Source organism: Lepidochelys olivacea, assembly GCF_965140295.1.
Source record: "Lepidochelys olivacea isolate rLepOli2 genome assembly, chromosome: 6".
Classification (NCBI taxonomy): domain Eukaryota; kingdom Metazoa; phylum Chordata; order Testudines; family Cheloniidae; genus Lepidochelys; species Lepidochelys olivacea.
In genome coordinates, this window is record NC_140416.1 from 62,750,648 (window position 1) to 62,774,881 (window position 24,234).

Below are 24,234 nucleotides of genomic sequence, written 5' to 3' on the forward strand. Positions count from 1 at the left end.
GAAGCAATGTCAGTGGGAGAAGCTCTCCCACCGGCATAGCTTTGTGCAGATGAGGGCCTATGTCAGTGTAACTATGTTGCTTGGGGGGTGATTTATTCACAACTCTGAGCAACATAAGGTTTGCTGACATAGTCTGTAGTGTAGACATAGCCTTCAATAATACCTTCTATCCTGCAGGATTCAAGATTTAACACAAACAATTAATACATGAGATACACATCCTCTTCAACAGAAATGCAGCCAAATCTGTTGTGAAATATAGTCACTGTTAACTGTGTAGGACAAGTTGAAAAGAGAGAGAAATTAAGAGGCCTGGATTAATTTTGGCAGGCAAAATATAATTACCCCCAATCTTGACATTTAGCCTTTTTTTTAAAGGACTTTTAATGACCCTGAATAGTAACGACACCATTTCTTGTGTCTTTAAAAAGAGAGCACCTTCATTGGCACAGTGGCACTTAATACTTTGCTGGGAAACTGGCCCCATATTGTTGTGGAGGAAAGAGTATCACCTACTGAATGATACTTCCTGTATCACTTAAGTGTTCATTCAAGGCTTCACAATCACATTGATAGTATGTCCATTTAAACCATCACCCCTAAGACATAGCATAAAGCACAAAGGGAACCTAAGGATCCCTGTGATAGTCTTTCCAGATTGTTTTGTAACAAGAAGAATTTTGACACTGTTCAGGGATCTGGGTTCCAAATGCTAGCCTCTCCGCTCAGTTAATGGACCCTGACCGCTCCATCCATAATAAATGTATAGTTTTTCAAGGACCATGTCTCAAACACTTCAAGAAAATACACAACCTTAAATTAGTTAAGATATATTAAAGTAGACAATACTAACACTATTTACATGGCAATAATTCACACAAAAGACAAACGTCAACAAGTAATAGGGTAGGAGAGGATAGTTGGTGAAAGAGGTATGCAAAAAAAAAAGTTTAGTGTGCTGGAAGCAGGTAGTATACCTGATACAAAAGCACTGTTTGTGTAACCACTATAACAGTTTGATTACAAAAAAAAAACATTGGTATGAACATACATGTGTTTAAAACTATTAGAAATGACCTCTCCTACTAGCAAAAGAAAACTTGTTTAACTTAACATAATGACTGGTCAACCACCACCCTTATCACTCCCTGCTTTGTCTGATCTGCTGACAGCCTGAAGTCAGTGGGAGTCTTTTCATCTACTTCAGTGAATATTGGATCAGGTGCATAGGCCCCAATCCTGCAAACACTTACATACCAAGCTTTAAGCATGAGTAGTCCCACTAGTTCAATGGAACTACTTATGTTATCAAAATCAAACAAAGCCCTTGCATGATTAGGGCTTTACACGGTAAGGCCACGTCTACACTACAAAGTAAAGTCGACTATATGTAAGTCTACATCAAGCCTCCGATTTAAGCAACTCAGTCTTGTGGGTCCACACTATAATCATTGTGACGGCAGAGTGCATCCTCACTAGCAGGGCTTGCACTGATGCACAGAACACTACACTATGGGTAGCTATCCCACAGTGCATGTAGACGAGTGGAATTTGATGTGGACTTGCAATGCCTTATGGGATGAAAACAGTTGTGCGGGTGGTTATGGGAACATGGCGTTTGCCACTGATTTCAGGGAAGGAAGGTAACTGCATCATGGGAGGCTAACAAACCAAGCCTTTTTCATACCTTTTTTCGTAAGCCTGGGTTACCCATACGATGCCATAGCATGGACCCCACTCAGCTGTACACTTGTTGTTGTGAGCATTACAAACACCTTGCGCCTTATCCTACAATATTTACACAGCCGATATAGGGGCTGCTGCACAGAACAATGTGATGCCACGCAAGCAGCCCTGCTGGAAGACAGAGTGGAGTAATTCGCAATTGCTGGCAACAGTCTCACATCTCCTTGACATGGCTGAGCGCCACTTCTGGGCCCAGAAAACAAGCACTAACTGGTGGGATCGCATCGTTATGCCGCTATAGAATGACAAGCAGCAGCTGCAAAACTTTCGAATGCGCAAGGCCACTATACAGCAACTACATTGCTGTGTGTGTGTATATATATATATATATAGCATACAAAAGTGAAATGCCAGATTTATGGCTGCCCATACAACCTTAGTACCTTCTATGTCCATCCTGTGGAAAAAACAGTATCTGAATTAAGGTAGCGCATTTATGGATGTGTATGCAATTAATTTTCAAGTGTTGGTTTTTGTGACCTAAATGCTTTTTTAAACCGTTGATTTGAGCATGTAATTACTTAAGGTATGTCTGCACTACCCACGTTACAGCACAGCAGCACTGTGACATGGGCAGTGTAGAAATGCTTTATCACTGCGGGAGAGCTCTCCCACGAGTGGTGGCAGCTTTATCACCGGGATTGCAGCTCCCAGAGGTAAAGTGCTCTCTATACTGGCACTTTTCAGCGCTAAAATTTTTGTCACTCGGGGGTGTTTTTTCACACCCCTGAACGACAAACGTTTTAGTGCTGAAAGTGGCAGGGTAGACACGGCCTTAGATTTTCTTCAGAAGAAAAAAGTAAAACACAAGTTATTCCATTTGCAATTGTAACAACCCCCTCAACATGAATCAACAGCAGGGTCTGAACTATGAACCTTCAGCAGTGCAACACAGACTGATACCACTAAGTTACAAGACTAAGGGCTTGTCTACACTCGCCCTGCAGTGCAGTAGCGCTTAGTGAAGACACTATCTATGCTGATGGGAGAACTTCTCCCATCAGTGTATGTAATCCACCTCTGAGAGGTGGTAGCTATGTTGACGGAAGAGGCCCTCCCATTGACATGGCACTGTCAGTACGAGGAGTTAGGTCAGTATAACTACATTGCTCAAGGTGTGGATTTTCCACACCCCTGAGCAATGTAGTTATACCAACATAAGTTCCTAGCATGTACCAAGCCTAAGTATACCAGCTGGCAGCAAGAGGAAGACCATTATCCCAGAGAGGTCATGAATCACTGGGTCCTGAAGCTATATGTTAGGGCTGGTGAGTTCAGGTGGGAGCTCAGCCTGCCCTGACCCCACCCCTCTTTCCCCCCTCTCCTGGACATGGGGAAACTCCAGGCCCCATAGTGATGGTGGGGAGCAGGGGAGAAAGAAAATGGGCTACTAGGTCCAGGTGATGATTCTGAGAGTGGCTAGAAGGTGTGGGGAGAAGGGGAGTTCAGCCCAGTTTCTGTCACATGAGGTGCCACCAGAGAGGAGCATGGGCCACTAGGTCTGGATGGTAAGGAGTCTGACAGTTCCTATACTATCATACTATCAAGGCATTTGGGAGAGGAGTCTTGTTACTTGTATATAATGTTGTACTCTGACTGTTGGGCACTTCTAGGCCTTTCCCTTAACAGGCCGTAGTGCTCCTTTGTGGGTTCCTTCTGCTACCTGCCTGGTCTGATATCCAAATTCTGGAGTCTTTGGTAAGTATTTAAACAATAAACTTAATTGTAGAAATGAAATCATGAACACAGGCTCTGTTGGTCAGTCAGAATCACAGTGGGGCAACCTAGCTAGCAGATAACTCACCAAAAACTGGTAACAGTATATAATATATATTAACAATTGACAATCCGTACAGAGAAACACCTCAACAAATCAGGAACTGTTGCTGGGTAAACTAGTAATTGCTACTGTGCAGAGTAAGACTAGTACCCTTCACATGAATCATAACTGGAGTTCCACATTTTTGCTTTTTACCATTTTTAACTGATTGCCAGCTTTTTTTAATTGAAGAATTCAGTTTTTACTGAGTTACACCCATTTATCAATCCATTCAATATTTTTCAGGTTATTTTTGTTAAATTCTAAAGCTTTACGTGATTGTTGTATCCTGTAGTTCTGCAAATGAAGCAGTTCAACTGTGTAAAACACAGAACACGCACATGGTGGAAGTTGGAAAATCAAGCAATATTAATATCACGCTATGATGGGCTCACAAGGAGATGCTGCCTGCCTATTTCTTTGCATCCGTTTAAATAATCAGTCTTCCACAGATAAAGATAAATAAGGTAAACATGGGACAAAAATACAAATCTATGCCTGAATACCAACAAGAAAATAAGAGCTTAGAAATTTTAAAGAAAAGTAAAGATGGGAGTCAAGAAGATGCATTGCACTGCAAGTACTGGAGCATCGAGGTCAGTGCTTGCACTGATAATAAAGGAGCGTGTCGAAAGCAAACGATAGAAGAAGCTGACAGAATAAAGTGAGCTTCAGGATAAACAGTCAGTATCAGGAGCTTTTCACCGGGGTTTTAATGAAAGAGAGAACTCAGCATAATTGTGTCAATGAAATTGTGTGTGCTCTTTGCTTTGCTGGACAGCCACGGTTAATTGCAGAGGGACCTACTGGTGACTTTATGTAACAATACTGTCCAGCAGCAAAACCCCTTTCTAATGCAGACAATCTCACTGGTAAGTATCTGAAAGAAAATGATGATGCTTTAGTATCTAAACCATGGAATGAATTGATGGAAATGTGGTGTCTAGTCTAATTTTTGATGAGTCTCCTGATGCTTTGGACTGTCTGATTCTTGGCCTTTTGTTTTTGTTTTTTGATATCAAAGAGAATAAATCTGCATTATTTTGTGCTGATGTGATATTCATCCCCTCTGCTGACAGCCATTTTGTTGATGCAGTAATAACTGACATGTTTGAGATGTACCAGCTAACATGGGAAAATGTGGCCACAACTATCATGCATTCTGCTTCCTACATGGCTAAGTTTGCACGGGAGATTAAACTCAATCATTTATACATATTGCTACATATTACCTGTCCTGCTCATCTAATTAACGTTGTTGTCAATAGCTACTGGTACAGAAGAAATGAAAGACATGAAATCTTGCCTTGTTGGCTTCTGGGCCATTTTCAAGCATGAGAACAAGTTAAAGGCTTTGTTTTACACAGTGCTAAACGAGTGCATAGCCGATTACCTACCTGTCCTGTTGATCCACACTGGTGGATGAGCTTGTGCCTCGCTGCCTGTCACGTAAATAACACATGGACTGTGCTAATGCATCTCCTAGATCATCCTGAGTTTGTTGACTCTTAAGCAGAACTTTTCAAGAGACTGGAAAGTAACTAAAATGAGTGCCCGATTCTGCACATCAAGGTAATGTTCATTGATGAAAACTTGGAATCACTGTGACAAAGAAAACACTGGATTTTTTTCTGACTACTGCCAACACATTTGCCAATACAGACATTTACCAGATCCTAACAACCAAAATCTCAGTTGAATTGAGCACAAAAGCTGCAGGAGAAACATACGGCGAGAAAACCCAGTTGTTTCTGGAAATCTTTCTTACCCCAGAACACAAGAGAACAAAAAAAGCATTCAAAACCTTCAGTGCAATGCTCAGTGGGAAATGGGAGATGACTGTGGCTTGTAATCTGAACCCTGAAGTGTTTGGTGCCAAAGATTTGTTTTTGGAATGTCATCCAGGTGTTGCACCCTTTCTTCAAGGTGAATTTGGCAGCAGACTACGGCCGTGATGCCAGAATGTTTCAACCATTTGCCACTAAAAATGAAATACCAAATCTGAAAGGGGAATTTACTACTTACGTGAACATGCCTAACCCTGACAATGTGAAAGCGGATATGCTGACTTTTTGGAACAGTCTTTAAGATACGCTTCCCAGCTTCAGCACAGTGGCATGGGTGAGCTGTGAGTGTAGCCCCTGAATCTATTGATGCAGAGCACTTATTTTCAAAGTTGGGCTGCCTCCAAGACAACAAGAGGCTCAACATGAGTGAGGATATTTTGAAGAAAATTATGTGAGCGTATGCAAATAAGGATTTCTGGAAAAATCTGAGCGAGACAAAAAATACCTTTTGTACATAAACAAGTTTGTTATACTGTAGTAAAATCTATATTATGAAAGTATTTTCTTTTTCCCCTGATTTTTCCCAATTTTTTTAAAAATTATTTTTAAACTTGTTTTCCAAACATTAAAACCAGGATTAAATCAAACAGTGAAAAATTCCCAGATTTTTTTTTTTTTTAAACAAATAAAATCCGAAAACACGGAACACTAATCCTAACTGTAATAGGACTTTGTGACCTGTGCGCCTCAGGCCAGGAGTCCCTTCCGCATATAACAAAAACAAAAATGATTAGGCAACAAAAATGATTAGGGGACTGGAACACATGACTTATGAGGAGAGTCTGAGGGAGCTGGGATTGTTTAGCCTGCAGAAGAGAAGAATGAGGGGGGATTTGATAGCTGCTTTCAACTACCTGAAAGGGGGTTCCAAAGAGGATGGCTCTAGACTGTTCTCAATGGTAGCAGATGACAGAACGAGGAGTAATGGTCTCAAGTTGCAGTGGGGGAGGTTTAGATTGGATATTAGGAAAAACTTTTTCACTAAGAGGGTGGTGAAACACTGGAATGCGTTACCTAGGGAGGTGGTAGAATCTCCTTCCTTAGAGGTTTTTAAGGTCAGGCTTGACAAAGCCCTGGCTGGGATGATTTAACTGGGAATTGGTCCTGCTTCGAGCAGGGGGTTGGACTAGATGACCTTTTGGGGTCCCTTCCAACCCTGATATTCTATGATTCTATATGTGTAGATCCACAAAGGTCACACAGCAGACACCGTGATTGACAGCCCCTAGGCTGCCCTCACTCTACTGGCCCAATGCTGTTAGCACAGCTTACACTGTTATCTATCAATAGATTGAAAGTGGCAGAAAACTTTTATAGAACTTCATTTGATGTAACTTTGCCATTTAATTGGATGAGGGTAATGGGGGCCACTGGCATGGTGAGGGAGACAGCAGTATGTGAGGAAGAGGTTATGGGGGACACACCTTCCACTGGCAACCCCACCAGCCCAATACAAGCAGCCAACAAGCTGGAGAGTTCGAAAATAGGTAACTCTCTGGTTCCTAGAGCCCTATCAGACTGTCTTAGAGCTTAAATCTTGGCCTCACTGAAGGGCACAGCTCATGTGGATTTCAGTGGAACCAGAATTTGTCTCCATACCCCACATGTCCCTACCCTTTTCCTTCTGGTATTTTCTGCTCTCACTATGAGGTGGACCACCTGTCTTTCTTCAGTCACACTGGGGAAGCACAGAACAGATGAAACAGAAAGGACTGGAGTCCAGTGCAACAGTATCCAGGGGAAGCTGGTGGCATCTGAAGCTGGGGAGGCAAACTTGACATGGGGCTGCTGCCTTTTGAGGGCTGAGTTCTTTTCCCTCTGTTGTGTTTCCTATTTTTCTCCTGTGCGGGTTTGGTTAGCCATCTGATGAGCTATCCTGTGGATTGGGTGCTTCTCAGAGGGTCATGGTGTACTATGTCCTCTTCTCCTTTCTATCAGGACTATAATGAGGAAGCCTGAGGGTATCCTGGCTTTAATCCCAAAGGAGGAAAACTGTGAAATTTTTTCCATGGGTCTTGAAGGACTAAATATGTCCAGAGTCCAGAACTATATAATAATTAACGAAAAACTAATCTAGAACTATTGGTCACTATTATTCTTATTTACCACTTGTTTATAGGAGCACCCATGATATATCGGGTACTTTCTGGACATTCAGGAATTGACATTCCCTATCCTGAGGAGAGCACAGTCTAAAGACAGAAGTGTAGATGGATGTAAGTGGAAAGGGAACAACAAATAGGTGGGTTTTTTTGTTTACACAAATCAACCAGTTCCATTGTAAGAACTTGCCATTTCGGTGACAGCATATGACTTACGATGTATTCTGTAAAAGGGAAATGCATTTCAGGAAGAAAGAAAATGTCCGGAAAGGATTGTCCTATTTGTCTTCTACAGGGGCCTCTCCCAGTTTAGTAATGATTGCGTTATCTAGTTGCACTGTCAAATAAGTACAGTTTTATGGAACCTGTCCAAAGTAATTGTGAATAAGTATATTTTGAGTTTAAAAAACAAAACAAAACTGAATTGTGTTGTGAGTTGGGCAAAACCTTGTTGTGAGTTGAATTAAAAACCCATTGAGACTGATAGTTGTGAACTCACCCATCAGTTAATATAACTAAGCATAAGTCCCCCACGTAAGACAAAAGGAATGTGTGAATCTATCTAGGAGTTTTTTGGCTGAGTATTGATTTTGGAAAGTCTGTGGGAAGGCAGAAGAAACCAAAAATTGAAAAAGACGAGAACAAAGAGAGGCAGAGGGAAAAAGCAAGACAGCCAGGCAGTAGCCTGAAAACAGCTATAGAGAGCTTTGGGGTCTGTTGGCTAAAGAGGCTTGGGGCTGTAAACTAAAATGGTTCCTTTTATTCTTGGTGGTTCTTGCATTTGTACATTCCTTGTAAATAATTAAGATTGCGTCAGAGGAAGTACCAGGCTCCATCAACTTCTCTTTCAAACTGGAACATACCCGGAGCCCTGAACTTTGACTAGCTGCTACAGTCAGAAAGGGGCAACGGTATATACTTGCTCTCATCAGCTTTGAGAGCTAAGTTGTTGAGGTTTTGTATTTACAAGTATAATTTTAGTTTGAGTTCTTTATCATTTGGGTTGTCTGGTGTGCGTATCAGGGCAAATTTTTGCCCCATGACTTATGGTTTTTATGATGGAGGAGTTCTATATATGTAAGACTAATTATGTAGAGAAGAATAAACCAAAGGGCTAGCATTTGAAGGATGACAGTGATGTAATTTATCAGTTTGTGTGATAAATTAGCCCATACCTTAGTAAGACCACAGCATGGTTTGTCAGAGACTGGGATGTGGGTGGTTGGGCCTAATGAGCAGGAGTCAGGGCTTGTGATTAGTGCTGGGTTACCTGGAGTGAGGCAAGGCTGTAGCCAAGGAATGACTGAATGTAGCCATGGGCAAATGCATTGGGCAGCCATTGAACTGCTGCTACAGCTGGGCTTAAGAGCTGGTCTGCTGAGTCTTCCTACCAATCAGGTGGTGTAGCCAGTCAGGCAACCTACTGTAAGCCAGCTGTGCTCATGAGATAGCCTTGAGACTGGCTCTCTGCAGGCCCTGATACCTGATAATTAAGCCAATATGTTTTTAATTCTATGTTAATACTTATGGAGGAGATTAAAGTTCTAGTTGCAGTTCCAATCCAAGCCTCTATTGTCAAGCTTTGTTTTGGCAACTGAAACTTTTTCCTCATTGACACTGAGCTTCTCTTTACCTGTGAATTGTTTTACATACTTGATTGCAAAGAAGGTAGTTGTGTTTTCTTCATGGCTGTACTACAGAAAATGTAGATTAACACTTGTCATGTTGACAGATATGTGGTTGTAGTGTTGCCTGAAAATGGGAACATCAGTGCAACAGCTAAAACCTTGTTTATGCGAGAAAAATTTGGCATGCTAACCACTGGATGGGCCCTAAGCATGCCTACAATACACTAAGTGTTCACACACACATTGCTCTCAACAGTGCACAGACAATTGAACCACTGTGTGGCTTGCACTTGCTCTGAGCCAGATAGGCACAGGGGCAGATGTTACTGTGTATGTTAATCAGTTTATTTGGAAAAGTGGACAGAAGATGAGACGGAAAACTTGCAGGTGATGCACACGTACTAAGGTGAAGATGAGGGAGAACTGTGTGGGACTTCAGAGGGTCGTAACAAATCTAGGGGAATGGGCAGGAAAAAGACAAGAAACTGAGTATTGACATATATAAAATAATACTCCTATGTGGTGTTGGATTCTAATTGAACTCTTAGCACTTAAGGAAGATATCTTAGTGTCCTAGTGAATTGTTCAGTGAAAACCTCTGCCCAGTGGTTGCAAAAGAAAGTGTTGAGATGTGAAAGGGATTGAAAGGGAACTGTACCAGGCGTCTGTACCACTGACCTCTTTTCTGAACCAGAGTATCGGGAGATTGCTGAGAGAACAGGCAAGCAAGTTTTGGAGAATGACAACTGAAGAGATGAGGGAACCTCCTCTGTCCAAGGTGCATTACTGTGTGGTTTGTTTTTTTTTTATTGTTTTAAACTTTGTTTGCATATTTGGGGACTGCTGAACTAGTTTTCCGGGTATGAACTCTGTTACTATTGTGAAATGGGGGATGCAGCCTCAGTGAAGGTGAAAATTCCCTCTCCTCCATTGCTGGAGCAGACTAATAGCTGAATTATCCAGAATACAGTGCTCAGTGCTTGGCTGAGCTGTGCTGTGTGGCTGGACTCAAAATGGCAGACAAGTGCAGATAAGTTTTTAAAAGTTACTAAACCACAGAAATATTGAAAAGGGCAAAGCAGGATTATGAACACTATGGCCCCAGCATGTACAATATAATGTAGCTGTTGGCTTGTTTCGCTCTGCTGCGCAGCCTGACTGGGGCACTTACGTGATGGCAGTTACATTTCATTATCCATGAAACACTGGCATAATTATTAGAATGCAGTTTGCTGTAAAGCAGTTTCAGGCAAAAACGGTGGAACCTTGGTTTTCTCCAGGCCCCATGTATCAAACCAGCCAATTCAAGGAAGCAGTCTTAATGGAGGTAACAGATTGTTTTAGTTCTGATTCTTTCCCCTTCCCCCCACTTGTGGGAGAGTAGTCATAACAAATCCCTGATAAAATCACTTCTCTAGCTCGGTGACTTATATTTTTTGGGGGAATGGGAAGTTGTGCTAACTTCCTCACATCCTTGTGGAAACTAGCTATCTCTCTCCAGCTCCATAGTGTGCCCTGTGTTATCAGGGAGTGACTCTAGAGCAAATTTCTCTTCAGTTGCTCAAATTGGGCTTTCCTTTCCTTTTGCAGGAGTCCTCAATAGCTAGAGGTTTTTTAGCCTGTTTTTAGTTATCCAGTCCCTTTGAATTAAGCTGCTGGCATAAGAGATCCTGTAGGAACTCTTAAGAGTGCCTGCAGAACCAAAGGCAAATTGCACTGTTTGTCTATCTGTTTACATACCTAGTGCATGCAGCACTGACCTTGGGTCACACTCTTGTCTGTCCAGTGCTGCATAAATTGCAGCAGGCCTCTGACTGACACTCCTAAACATCTCTTCCTTGCTTTCACAATTGTTGTGCAGAATACCACAGGCAGATAGTCAGACTGAAGATTCTGCTGTCATCGTTTGTCTGGTCCCAAATGCATACTCCATCACCGTCCTGCACCTGACGTCCGTAGCTGAACTGCTGTCTGTTGGTGTTTGTATAGTCAGGGCAGTGCCGCATAACTCAGGCGAGCAGTGAGTGGTGCAGTCTTTGGGAATTATATAGTGGATGGTGAGTCCATTATAATTAGTTATTGGGAATGCTTGTAGTTAGGTTTTTTTTTAACACTTTGTTATAAACCCCTATTTTAGTTGCTTATGACCTTTTGATAAATTTCAATCATTGGGCTTGAAAGTTTCTATGGCTAGCTACGCTCTGCCTTGGGCTGAATTATCTAATGCAGTTCAGTTGTTTGAGAATGAAGCTAGGGGGAAAAGTACATAGTCTTGCCAGTGTTAATTATTTTCCCCCTGCAGTTTCTTTGAAGAGATTTAGTATACAGTATTAAGAGTTTGGAGGAGGAGCTTGAAATTTGGAAGGGAGATGATGATATTGCGGTCAGTGATATGCCTTTTGCTGTCCTCCCAAAAATCCACCCAAATTTGGCCAAGTTGTACGCTTCTGAACATTGTTATTTGCAGATGCTCAGTATAGCTCACTAGATGCTTGCTGCCAAAATCTCCGATTCCATCTGCACTGATCATACTTCAGCCCTACAGAGCTCTCTTTGTCATTTGTACTGAGTATGCTGTCAGGCACAGAACTAACATTCTGGAGAGGGAGATGATAGAGCAGCAGCAGCTGCTATACTCTCTCTCCCTTGGCCTAGAGGCACGTGTGCTGGGCTCAGCTCCTCCACTGACTAGTATTAATTCTGTGACCTTCTGAGATCTTATTATGGAGCAAGGCCTCATACCCCTAACTTAGCCTGCAGGTGAGCATCATTTCCCTAATTTTAAAGGTGGGAGATAAGAGGTTGAACAAGGTCACTTCTGGCAGAGCTGGAAATATAATTCAAGGGCCAGGTTCTGTGCTTTTCAGATGGCTTTTATGCACATTTGTACTTCCAAGATTCTGAGCTGCTTCACTGCTTGATGTGGTTCTTGGTGTCTGTGTATATGATTACATACTATTTGTCATACAGGATGGATCATGAACAAGACAGAGGATAGCAATAAGAGAGGCAATTCTGGACTGGGACCCAGGAGACTGTTGGGTTTTATTCCTGATTGCCGCAGGCTGGAGATTCCCTAAAAAGTCTGATATAGGCACAGCTTAAGTGTATAGAAAATAAGAAAGTGTCTTCTTTCTCTAAGCAAGAAAGTAATTTGCAAAGGAATCAGAATGGTGGAAGAGAGTCGGTTATTTATCATCAAAGGAATGGAGTGGTTGTGTTAGTTTGAGGGATGCAATAGTTTTCTCTTTATTTTTACTATGGGTATGTCTTCACTACCCGCCGAATCGGTGGGCAGTGATCGATCCAGCGGGGATTGATTTATTGTGTGTAGTCTAGACGCGTTAAATCGATCCCCAAGTGCTCTCCCATAGACTCCTGTACTCCAGCGCCGTGAGAGGTGCAGGCAGAGGTGATGGGGGAGCGGCAGCAGTCAACTCACTGCGGTGAAGACGCCATGGTAAGTTGACCTAAGTATGTTGACTTCAGCTACGTTATTCATATAGCTGAAGTTGCGTAACTTAGATCGATTCCCCCTCCCACCCCAGCCCCCCTCCAGTATAGACCAGGGCTATGAAAGATCTTTTATGTTCCTTGCTAGGAGTAATTCATTTTGTGCCTTGGCCTTTCTGGTTTTGTCCCTACATTCTTGCACTATTCTTTTGTACTCCTCTTTAGCAATGTCTCTGTTCCCACTTCCTGTAGAATTCCTTTTTGATTTCAGGTCATTAAAGAGCTCCTGTTGGCCTTTTCCTATTCTTTCTATTCTTCCTTCTCATCAGGATAGTTTGCAATTGTGCCTTTACTATTATCTCCTTGGGAAACTGCCAGCTCTCCTGAACTGTGTTTTATCCCTTAGATTTGCTTCCCATGGGAACTTACCTACCAGTTTTAGTCTGCTTTTTTGAAGTCCACTGTCTTTATTCTCTTTGCCCTCACTCCTTCCTTTTCCTAGAATCACAAAATCTATCATTTTATGGTCACTTTCACCCAAATTGCCTTCCACCTTTAGATTCACTACCACTTCCTTCCTGTTGGTCAGAATCAAGTTTAAAATGGCTGTCCCTCTTGTTACTTTCTCTACTCTTTGAAACAGAAAGTTGTCCCCAATACATTCCAACAACTTATTGGAAATTTTGTGTTTCGCCATATTAGTTTTCCAACAGGTGTCTGGATAGTTAAAGCCCCACATTAGCACTAGGTCTTGTGATTTGGACATTTGTTATTTGTTATAGAAATGCCTCATCCATCTCCTCTTTCTGATTAGGTGGTCTATAGTAGAGCCTTTCCAGACCTATTTTTTACTCCTGTTAGCTTACTAAGAGGCTTTCATCTAGTCTGTCTCACCTCCTTTTCGACCTCAGGAAAAGGTGTGTGTGTGTATGTGTATATATATTATTAATATTTTATATATGTAGTAATTTTAGAAAGCTTTATTATTATTATTACTTTGGTAATGTGTGTCACGGACTCACAGGACTCGTGCTCTCTCTTGGCTCCATATGGTCCCTGGAAGGAACCCCCTTCAGTGTGTCAGCCCTTTTTGGAAGTCCTCTTTCCTCCGCCTCCTGAAACCGGACATCTCTGAGCCTTCAGCACACTTGTCTCTTGCCGTGAGTCCACTTGCTCTGGACCACTAGGGTCTTCACACCCAGAAGAAATAATGCTATCCCGATCTCTAGACTCTGGTGATTCTGAGCCAGTGTAAAACAGAATGGTTTACTGAGCATCTGAACACAGCATAGGATGTTCTCAGGGCTCTCGGGCCTAGCATCCCTCAGCACAGTACATGTAGGCTTCTCCCGCCTCCAGGTGGGCATTGGCTGCTCTCTCTCCCCAGTCCTGAAGCCCCCACCTTCCAGCTGATCATCCTATATCATCTCCCCCAACAGCTGCTCCCTGTCCTTTGTCTTCCATCCCAGGAAAACAGATAGCTGGGGACCTCTTTTCCGTCCTGTGTTGTCCTGTCCCCTCTCATACCCTCCCCATAGCTGGTCGGGTCCTCTCTCCTCAGCCCTTTGTCGTCCCACTGACTAGAACTGGCTGACTGCTAACCTGGGGTGGGCCTGCTGGTCATCAGGTCATCTCCAGGCAGTTGTCCGAGGGCCGGACTGCCAGGCGAGGTCACACCTGGTCCTTTGTAACAACAAACCCCCTCTCCCACCACTCATTAAACACGCAGCACACAGGGAAACTGAGACACACACACTCATACAAAACACTAAGAAAATCCCCCACTTATATCACAATGCATCACTCTGATTTCCTTCACTAGTAGTTCTATATTGCATTAGTGAAATACAGTAGATAAAAGAACTAGTCTGATTTATATGCACCGTCTGTATATTTTGCTAACAATACTTAAAACAATGTGTAAAAGCTTGGTTCCATTCTTGAGTACAGTAGGACCTCAGAGTTACAGACACTTTGAGAATGGAAATGGGCTGTAACTGAACGAGACATTACGGACTTCAGCCACAGGGGAGTTGGGGCTGCCCGCCGCCAGGGCGTGGGGCTTCTGACCCTGGGGGCTGCTAGGGTGGGGGGCTCAGGGCTTCTGCCCCCTGGGAGCACCAGGGCTCAGGGCTTTCGATCTGGGGAAGCGCTGGAGCTTGGGGCTTCAGCCCTGTGGCTTCGCTCCTGGTTTCAGCCTTGCGGGGGGTGCTGGGACTCAGGGCTTCAGCCCCACGGCTCTGTTCTCGCCTTCAGTCCCGTGGGATGCACTGGGGATGGGGCTTCAGCCCCACGGCTCCGCTCCCAGTCTCAAAGGGGGTGGGGATGGGGGCACTGGGCCTTGAGGCTTTAGCTACGGGGGAGTGCTGGGGCCGAAACTGGTGCTCCCCTCATAGCTAGAGCCCTGGCAACCCTCATGGGGCTGAAGCCAGGAACAGATCTGCAGGGCTCAAGCCCCCAGCCTTGGTGACCCCCTCAAGGCTGAAGCTGGGACTGGAGCTGTGGGGCTGAAGCTCCGAACCCCAGCACTCTCCCAGATCTAAAGCCCTGAGCCCTTGTGCTCCTGATGGTCAGAAGCCTCCAGCTCGCCCTGACTGCCCTCACCCTGGAGCTGCAGCCCCAGCCCCCCACCCGTGTCTGAAGCTGTGATTTTTTCAGGGCTAAAGCCTGAAGCAGTACAGTGTTTGCTGGTTTGTGGGGGGGAGGGGGGGAAGGTTGGGTCTCTACTGCTGCCCAATTGATGACTTCCGAAGTCTGTAACTCTGTTTGTACCTTTGAGGTTCTGCTGTATGTGAATCTTTGCTAGGAAGCAGTTATTTCTTAAACCAAGCAATAATTAACTGGTTTGGTTGGTTGGTTGACCTCTGGGAAGAAGGGAGAAATTAACAGATGATAAGAGGTGAATCAGGCTATTAGGGGGCTTATTCCTTCACCCACTTACTTCCCTGGTCCTTCTCGCATGAACAGAGAGCAACAATACACGAAGTCCAAAGGTGCAAACAATTCAATGTTTATTGGGGTGAATTTCCAGCAAGCATGATTCTAGTATCCTCCTTCCCAGCTCTGATACCACAGAGCCTTACACCTGTGTCCCTGTTCCCATTCCTGCCCTTAGCCAAACATGATTCCAATTTCCCCAGCCCCATTCCCTGTTCCCGTTTCCCCTTTCAGCAAAACATGATTCCAATTTCCTTACCCTGTAATAGCATAGCTACATTGGTTAAGATCTTCTATTAAGATAATATTACCATAGAATGATATGACTACTGATAGCTTGACTATGATATGATCATGACATATTGTGAAATCTTTCCTCAGAGGTGAGAAAGGGGAAGTACAAATTACTACTAACAGAACATGTATGCCAAATTGAAATACATTCCAACCCGTTGTAAACTCAGATGGAAAGTTTACAGTAGATTCTGTACTGTGGCGTCCTAGTGCCCTTCAGTTCTGATATAGTTGAAGGGCTCATTAGGTTGTGTGGGGGAATATGTGTAGAAGTCTCATGTAAAAATTGTATACATTCATTATTCTGGTTCATGTGTCAAAGCAAGTGTGAAATTCAATTATAAAACAAAGTAGTCTGAGTTTGAACCAATAATATAGAAGGATGAATGGATGTTTTCCTTTTTTGCTTGTCATGCCGATAGAGTGCCTACCAATGGGGTAATAGAACTGTGATGCCTCTGTATCCTGTGCTTTTTTCTTCAGCCTGGTGATTGATTTTTGTTGTGCAATAGTGAACTTAATAGCTGCTACTGCAATTCTATTTAGGTTTGCACTGGGAACGTGTAGGGCTTAAAAAACTTAGTTGTTTTACTCCATGTTTCTCTCATACCAACTTTTCAAAGCATAGCTTTTGTTGGGATTTTGGAGCTTCTATCAATTAATTCCTTAAGAGAAATCCCTCCCACAGGCTTGGACTGCACTGATCTGGGTCTGGACCATTGTTATGCTTTCTGAAGTCGATCATGCAGGTCACTATCCTAAACTCAGGCCTGTCAACTCAATTAACTACTTAGGCAGACTTTACCTGTTTCAAAACGAATCAAACTTCCATAAAGCCTTCCTTTATCAAAGGTTAGATATTTAATGCATGCAAATACATTAAAATGAATTAGATATTTGTAAAGCACTTTAAAGCTTGGAAAGCTCTGTAAGAGTGCAATGTTAATCCAGGATACTACCTCTGAGTTGAATGTTGGCTTCAAAATGAAATGTTTCAGCTGTTTTTTAAGAAAATGCTTCACAAGTCAACATTTTTCACCTATCACACTACATTAAATCAGACTAGGAAATACTATTGGTGGTTTAGAGATTCTTCATGGCCCTGGAATTGTAGATCTCGAATAATGTCTATGTATGTGCTTAACATAGCATCACTATCACTGTAATATCTGGGTACCTTGGTTTCTTCTAGTATTTCAATAAAAAGTTGATGAAGCTGACAGACTTGGTGAACAGGCTGAAAATGGAAGAAATATGGGAATTAAAAACAAAACACCAAATAATGGTTAGTTTGGCGCTGTGTTTGAATGATTTGAAGTTGTAGGTTTCAAGGTTTAAAGTTGTAGGTTGCAGTGTTTGAAGATAGAAAATAGAAACATAAGGCCACCTGTGCTTTGGAGCAATGTTAATACAAACAGAAACTCCTTCCAATCACAGTACAGTAGAACCTCAAATTTACGGACACCTCGGGAATGGGGGTTGTCCATAACTCTGAACAAGATGTTATGGACTTCAGCCATGGGGGAGTTGAGCTGCAGCCACGGGGTGTGTGTGTCTGTCTGGGTGGGATGGGGAGGAATATTAAAGTAGATGGAAGGACCAGATTTGGGTTGAGTTGTATGAAAATTCATTCAGTTATTTGGCTTACTCTTCCTAAGTAACACACAGAGCGAAATGGCTATCCATTCCAATTTTGAGTTACTGAAAACAAATTCCTTGCTTGGAAATTGTGTTTTTGTTGGGAGGGAGGTTTGTCTCTGTTAAATTGTGCTACAAAATAGAATCCATGTTTTAAAAATCTGCAGATGGAACTCCTCTTTTGAAGTTGACTTAGTATTGATTCTGACAGGAAGAACAGAATCTCAAGAATTCATATTAACATACAAGTAACTAGGAGAAATAAGGAACAGGGTAAGAATTCAAAATTGATGTTTTAAAAATGACATACAGACATTTTGGCTACTGAAGCATGGAGTATGGCTTTCTGGTACATAGCTGGAAGGGGTAAAGGAAGTTGTGAAGGCTGCATGTGCCTTTGAGATTTTCACCTATGAGATGGGATTAGATAAAATGTCGCTATGGTTGTATGCTAAATCTAGACCGTAGAAATGTGGCAAAGATGAGCTGCTTTGTGTACCAAAGGAATATAAACTAAAAAAATGACCTGAATATATTTTTAAAAGGAAACTTGATGCATTTCCTGGTATCTTTATTTTGAGATTTATGAATATAAAGCAACATACAGTACCAGTTATAAAACCCTGTAGAAGCAGAAAATTTCCTTTTAATTTGGGAGTTGTAGTGGTACTCTGAGAACTGCTGTAAGTAACAAGCCCTAGGGAGGTCCCGGTTCTGCAGCTTTAGAATAATGTGATTGTTTGGGTTTTTTTTTGATTGTCAGGTATTAAAATATTTTTGCCTGGAAAAATTGAGTAACCTCAAAAGCCCACATTGCAAAAAAGTTGAGCTGTAGTGGAATTGAGAACAGAACCTTCTGATCGTTTTGAAGATCTGTTCCACAGTGTATAGTTAAACAGTGTCTGCGTTCTCTGATGTTCCTAATGATTTAGTGTTTCCATGGACATAACTGTGGGTGATTCATTGCAGTTATTTCTGACTGGCTTGTGTTTTGTGGTTCTAAGTTGTTCAAGGAGTCAATAGCAGAATGTTTTTTCTTTAATTATAGATTTTAGAATTTAAAATTGTCATATAATGATACAAATGAGTATGGACAGCAAAGTTGCCTCCATAGAATGGTTTCAGATATTGAAGACTGTCCTTTTTTTACAAAAGAATATGTAATTCCTGCAATGCAGAGTTTTGAATACATATTATAGTGCTGCCCACTAAGGTAGATTTGACTTAGTAGTTTTTTCAATAAATACAAGTGTTATGTACTGGATAACGGAATGGGGGAAAGTAGCTTTCCTTTGTACAGGTGGATTTTGCTTCAGCTTCCTAAAATAAGGCAGACATGAAGAATGGGAAGACAGCTTATAATAGCTTTGAAGTGGATATACATGTTTTTGAGGCACCTGTAAGATGTGACTGCAAGTGAACTGATTATAATTTCCCAGACACAAGATAGATTAGGTAATATCTTTTATGGGACCAACTTCTGTTGACGAGAGACACAAGCTTTTGAGCTTACACAGAATTCTTCTTCAGGTCTGGGAAACGAAGGCCATGTCTATATGAACAGTGCTGCAGCGGCGCATCTGGTAAAGACACTGTATGCCGATGGGAGAGAGCTCTCCCCTTGGCATAAAAAAAACACCTCCATGGGCAGCGTAAGTTGTGTCAGCAGGAGAAGGTTTCCCGCTGACATAGTGCTGTGCACACAAGTGCTTATGTTGGTGTCACTTATATCGCTCGGGGTGAAATATTCACACCCCTGAGGAACATAAATTTTGCCGACATAGGCTGTAGTATAGATATAGCCTAACTCAGGGTTTGTTCTACATATATAGTACTGCAGTGCTCAGTGAAGACTATCTATGCCGAAAGGAGAAGGTCTGTCAGCGTAGGTACTTCACCTCCAAGAGAGGTGGTAGCTATGTTGACCAGAGAAGCCCTCCCATTGTCATGTTCCTGAACATGTATTTAGGAACATAGTTACAATTTGGACTGGTTTTTGGATTGTGGCTAAAATATTTGATTCCCATTTATGGTGCAAGCGCATACTATGTGTTAATTGTGGACTACTATGTTGTAAGCCATTTCCCCCAACGCTTTTTTTTTTTTTACAGTGTAGGCAGAGATGTGACACCTGCAGCAATGCTGTAGTTAGATATGTAGTTATGAATGGAAAGCAAGATAAGTTTTTAAAAGCAATGTACGCTGAATTCAGTGGGGCCTTGTGTACACAATAAACACAGAATTGAGCCGTAGTGGTTAAATTTTGTTGTGTTCTATTTTGTTGTAATGTAATTTGGTCCTGCTTGTATGGACTGGGCCAAACTATGTTATAACTAGGTTAAAAACAATGCTTGAACTCAGAGACATAGCCCATTGCAAAGCTTTTTAGCCAAGTATTTACTTCAAACTTTTGTCATTAATTTACAATTTCTAGTGATATGTTTGTCTCTTGTGATTGTTGTTAGGGGGCTTATTCCTTCACCCACTTACTTCCCTGGTCCTTCTCACATGAACAGAGAGCAACAATACCCGAAGTCCAAAGGTGCAAACAATTCGATGTTTATTGGGGTGAACTTCCAGCAAGCATGATTCCAGTTTCCTTCCTTAGTATCCTCCTTCCCAGCTCTGACACCACAGAGCCTTACACCTGTGTCCCTGTTCCCATTCCTACCCTTAGCCAAACATGATTCCAATTTTCTTACCCCCATTCCCTGTTCCCATCTCACACACCCACATGCCCACCCTCACCCACACCCAGTCACTTCCTCATTGACTACAGATTATATAGTAAAACTTGAGTTCTGCTTAGCTATACCTTAACCAATCATTTTCCTGAAATTTAACTAACCAATCCTAACATATTGTAACATGATTATGTAATCAATTATATCCCACCACCTCAATTAGTTTACACCCAGCAAAATTAATTATACAGCAGACAGGAACAATCACAGAACCAGACAGATTATACAGACAAACAACAGCAAAGTGGGAACTATAATGACAAAACAATGCAGAAGTGAGGATTTCACATCCCAGCTATTGATAAGTGAGTTCTTGCCAGACAGGATGCTATCAAACTAAGTTTCCTTTTACATTTTCTAGGCACTTCCCTTTCTCTGGAGGTGATAGGAATACAATCCTGTCCTGATAGTGCCTAACAGCCCAATAGCACCTTATTTCAATGTGACTAGTTTGGAATGTGAGGATGTGACCGTTCGCTTCCCAGCTTATGGCTGCCTCTGCTGCTTAGCCAAAGGCCTGAGCCTAAGCACAGGGCCACAAACTGTCACAGTAAGAGAAGGCCCTTACACCAGCAGACAGTGATTTTGATTCTTTCTTTTATACCTCTATCACTAGCCAAGTGATAAGAATACACCTAAATTCTTAGAGTACAGGCCTTTGCAGACAGGCCTGAATATCTATATCCTAACAATTGTGTTTTCTTAAATGACAGGTCACCACATTTGCCAACTATGAGTGAATGTTTGTACTGTTTAACAACCCATAATGTAGCAATATTATGTATATTTTTAAAAAGATTGAAAACAAATGTTGGTTTCTTGGATGGGTTTCTGTAGTGTAGTGGTTATCATGTTTGGGGAGGGAGGGATAGCTCAGTGGTTTGAGCATTGGCCTGCTAAACCCAGGGTTGTGAGTTCAATCCTTGAGGGGGCCATTTAGGGATCAGGGCAAAAATTGGGGATTGGTCCTGCTTTGAGCAGGGGGTTGGACTAGATGACCTCCTGAGGTCCCTTCCAACCCTGATATTCTATGATTCTTTGTGATTTATAAAGGTGAATTAATGGACAAAGGGAGTCCTAGAACTGCTTGACCTGAAAGTAAACATTTAAATGACTGTATGGTTTTCCTGTAGGATAGTTATAGTGAGCTAAATCCTGGGGCGGAGTGCTGCTGAAACAGACAAGCAGTTCACCTGTTTTTCAAGATGCTGTCTCTGCTCTCTTTCCTGAGAGTTGCACCAAGAATGACAAACTGTAACTTTTGTTTGTTTTTGTTTGTGGAGAAGTGATGCTGTGGAGTTGCCTCATCTTTGACCAGGAGAGTAGTTTAAGTTGAATAATAGCGTACACTAGGTGTGCCTCTTGGCTCTAATATATCTGTGGTAATGACATGAAGTAACTTTGAATGTGTTTTAACTTGTTGGATTATGATATGTCAAGCACAAGCTGCTGCACAGCAGAACTGGAAATATTTAATAGACCTGTAGTTAGGTATAGTATATCCCTGCCTATTGTAAATGGAAGTTTTTGGCCACTCTGTGACTTGCAGTTAGAAAGGCATCGTTTTTGTTAATGTATTGTAAACAGTTCCTTACACTTATTGTATAATATAAATCCAGTTTATTGAAGTTGTTGGAAGGAACAAATACAGACATTTTCTCAGGTTTACTTAAGATTATTTTGTTTGAACAATTGATAGTAATGGATAAAACATCTGAATACAGTTAAGCCTGACTTAGTATACTAATGCTCTGTAGCTAATATATTTTATTCTGCATGCCAATTCACGATGACTGGCTGATGAATCAGAATTGGACTGTAAGGACAGAAGATGATAAAGAAGTTCCAAGTTTAATGTGTATTCTGAAAGTTGGTATCCTTGTGTGAGACTTTTAATGTGCTAAGCTTTAAGTATATTAGATAGCCACCATGTTCATTTGAAATAGTGGGGGGTGAGGTGATCGTAATATTCTAGATTGTTTGCATTCGTTAGTGTGTCTCAAAAGGCTTTAGTATGCATTTCAAAAGCCTTCTCTATTGTATGGTCTTTTGTTTTTTAGCTGAATATAACACCCTTTTGAGTTTGAACAGTGTATAAAAAGGAGAGGTTTCAGACAGTGTCTCAAGTACTGTCTGTTAATTCTAGGTTGGTATTCTGAAAATCCACATGTTAATCCTAATGTCATTAGTGTTTTCATGGATAGTGGGATTTTGTGTAGGTTAATTTTTTCTTTTTGAAAATAATTGCAAGTCCAGTATGGAGCTGTATAATATGTACTTCTGAAATAAAGGCCTATTGTTTTTTCCTGTGTTTATTGTAAAACATTGTGAAGTACATAAGCAGAAGATCAGCAAAATAAATGCTCCAAAGCCTCAGACTGGTATCCACTAATAGAGACAATATCCTCACCTCTGATCTGTTGCTGGGAATAAAATCATGGGAATAGTGAGGATATTTGCTGCTACTACTGACCCTATCCAAAAAGAAACCTTTCCTGTGGTGACATGTGCTGTGTTGCTTGCTCCTGGAGAATGTGTTTGTCTATTGAGTGCCTGTATTTATTATAATCAGGAGCCTAAAGGGGGTGGGTGGAGATGAAGTAATGGATCAAGCTCTGCTCACAAACCAGCTCCTCCCACTTGATGCCAAAACACTCTATTCTCTGTAGATCTGCATAATGTTGTGTCACACCTTTCTTGCATGCTTTGCTTAGCTGCAGAATAGTTAATGCTTTTTCATCATTAGACCTGACTTACTCCTTTGAACTAAACTGGCTGCAGATTCTGTACTACCAGGTTCTTATTTTAGGTTAATTATTTAAGTTATCTTTGGAACCCGGGTGGGCTAGAGACTTTTTTAAAATTAAAGCTTGGATTGTGGAGTCAAAATGGTAGCTTCAAGAAAAATATATCATTTCTCAGAACCATTGTGAACTGACCCAGTTTGATCCCTTCTGAGGCTGAAACAAGACACTAGTGAACTAGGTAATTTAAAATGTGGGTCTATTTTGAAAATTGATGGAGTAAAATGCATTGCCTTATTAAATATGTCTGCCCTGTGTACATATTTGCTTACTTCATTGACAAAAGTAAGTCTTTACTCCTGTTATCACGGCAGAGCTAATGCAGCTATGAGATCCTATTCTGTTCCACATACCAAAAGAACTGAAATGAATGGAGCTATGCTGATCTACACCAGCTGAGGATCTGCCGCATAACTTGTAGACAATAGTTGATAGATAAATTTGATAGGGTGAAATTTTACAGCAGAAAAAAACCTACATGGTTCAGGATAGGCCCACTGCAAGATGTTAGGAAGAAAAGTTATGTCCTAATTGCCAAGCAGTTTTTCCTTGCACCTTTTCTTAACCATCTGTATTGGGCTCTGCCAGATCCAGGATAGTGGCCGTAGATGTACATTGGTCCATCTTAGTATGGCAATTTCTGTGTTTTAATAGAGAACAGAATTTGATTTGTGCTATTACTTGTGCTGTTTCGAATTTGTAGACTGTCAGAACTTAACTTTTCAGTTTCTAGGGTCAGTTTGAAGTTTTATGTATAGACTAATCAAAGAAGACCTGGAAATCAGACAAATATGCAGTCCGGTGGTGCCTTTTTTGAAGTTAGTTTTTCCGAACAGAGATGACCTTAAATTAATTAACTAGGGAGAAAAAAAATGGTAAAAAGTGCACATTTAATAATTAGATATTAAGTGCAGCTCTGTCATCATGTTGGACAATGGGCAAAGTAATAGCTGACAGCTTGGATTGTTTTAATACCTAATTTAAAAATACTATTTTTTCCATTCTTCTTTTACAAGGAGACAGATGGGTTACTGACTCTCACATAACCTACTTATAATATTACAATTTTCCCCAAGTTGGAGCTACAGCTTTTTATATATTTTGGTTATAGAAGGAAAAATAAAAACAGGTGGATTGATATAAACTGTTTAAATTCACCTTTTTGGGCGCCTTTGGGGCGATCTATGTAAAAAAGGTAATAAGTGTTTTTGTTTTTTTTTAA

General features: G+C 41.5%; 1 protein-coding gene across 4 annotated transcripts in view; it reads left to right on the forward strand.

Moving 5' to 3' along the window:
* SIPA1L1 (signal induced proliferation associated 1 like 1) overlaps positions 1-24,234 on the forward strand; it is a 382,778-nt gene that overhangs the window by 19,344 nt on the left and 339,200 nt on the right. The window contains exon 3 of one of the 4 annotated variants that reach the window (XM_084631230.1): positions 7,532-7,654. The exons of the other annotated variants lie outside the window; for them this stretch is intronic. The gene's annotated coding sequence lies outside the window, so the exon portion shown is untranslated. The remainder of the gene's footprint in view (positions 1-7,531; positions 7,655-24,234) is intronic. 4 annotated transcript variants of the gene reach the window in all.